Genomic DNA, 1,237 nt, shown 5'->3' with positions numbered 1-1,237 from the left:
CCTTGCTCCAGCCATTGTCTGTGACTCAGTTTTAGGCCTTGCCCCAGCCGTTGCCTTGGACTCAGTTTTGGACCTTGCCCCAGATGTTGCCTGGTTCCTAACCTTTGGTCTGACCACCATTGGGACTTCAGTCTCTCTCTCAGCCCCACCCACAACCTCTTCTCCAGGCTTCTTTTCAGGCTTGGCCTGGGCAACAGGCTCAACTTCAGCCCCAGTCATAGTACAAGTTACAGAAAAGACCTGGTTAAATACCTCAATCCAAGTCTCAGTCTCTACCACAGATCTGTCACAGTTCTGAATCCTCACACTGTGTAATCTCTAGATGATTCAGACAATATAGTTGGAAACAAAAGTTAGAGTCAATCACCAGTCCAGAACTCAATCAGCCTCCTTTCCAATACCAGTCCCAGCCAATATCACAGAGTGCAGAAGACCAACCAAGCTGGGAGAGGATGGATGCTTCCCCAGGGCAGGGTGCAGACCTGTCGATGGTGATGGTCAGCAGCAATTCCAACACCACCAGAGCTGCCACTGGAAGTCAATCTAGGAAGCAAGAATAACATGGGACATTGAATCTCTTCCAACTGTGTCACTCCATGCAAAAACTCACACAGAGAGACTGGACCTTAAAAGCTTGGTGGGAAAGTTAGGCTATTAGAAAGTCTCTCTGTCATCCTCATTTTACCCAAACATACTCTTTAATTCCAGAGATGCCACATTGCTTTGCTTGCTACAACACACATGCATAAATAGTGTGAAAGTATCTTGGCAATGGGAGAGGCTGAGGAGCCCCAAGACCAGACCCTAATCATTCTTGGACCTGTTTGTCTTTTCTACCTCACCCAAAAGCTGTACCCACTCTCATACCTGCACTAATGTGGCACAATCTTCCTCTCCTTGTTTTGTTTCAGTGGTATTAAGCCTTATGCAAACAGCAGGCTGTCCTATGGATAAGTAAACATACAGTAAAAATGGAGTCTGACTGCTTGGTTGACAGGCAGACACCCTGACCCCGAATACAAATATCTCTTTTTGTTTAAGTGTCTAATTTGTCTTATGTTTTCTTTCTCTTGGTCCCTGCTCTCTGGTCTGCTCCTCCCATTCACTGCCCAATCCACACCTACCCAACAATCCTAACACTCCTGCAGGACAGGAAATGGTCAAGGGGTTCTGCAGCAGTCTGCAAATCTAAAAGAGAGTAGGAGATGTGAATCAGCGACACCCAACTAGATGGAAA

General features: G+C 46.6%; 1 long non-coding RNA gene across 1 annotated transcript; it reads right to left on the bottom strand.

Annotated features, from left to right (window-relative positions):
- Window positions 1–6: 6 nt before the first annotated feature.
- Window positions 7–1,181, bottom strand: LOC104983383. Its single transcript, XR_824634.1, has 3 exons — window positions 1,125–1,181; window positions 868–944; window positions 7–543 (listed from the first exon to the last, which is right to left on the bottom strand). It is a non-coding gene; the product is annotated as an uncharacterized LOC104983383 (long non-coding RNA).
- Window positions 1,182–1,237: the final 56 nt, after the last annotated feature.

Source organism: Bison bison, unplaced genomic scaffold (genome assembly GCF_000754665.1).
Source record: "Bison bison bison isolate TAMUID 2011002044 unplaced genomic scaffold, Bison_UMD1.0 scf7180017862317, whole genome shotgun sequence".
In the NCBI taxonomy this organism is placed as follows: Eukaryota; Metazoa; Chordata; class Mammalia; order Artiodactyla; family Bovidae; genus Bison; species Bison bison.
Note: the sequence above shows the minus strand (reverse complement) of the source record. Positions and strands in the feature narration are given on the sequence as shown.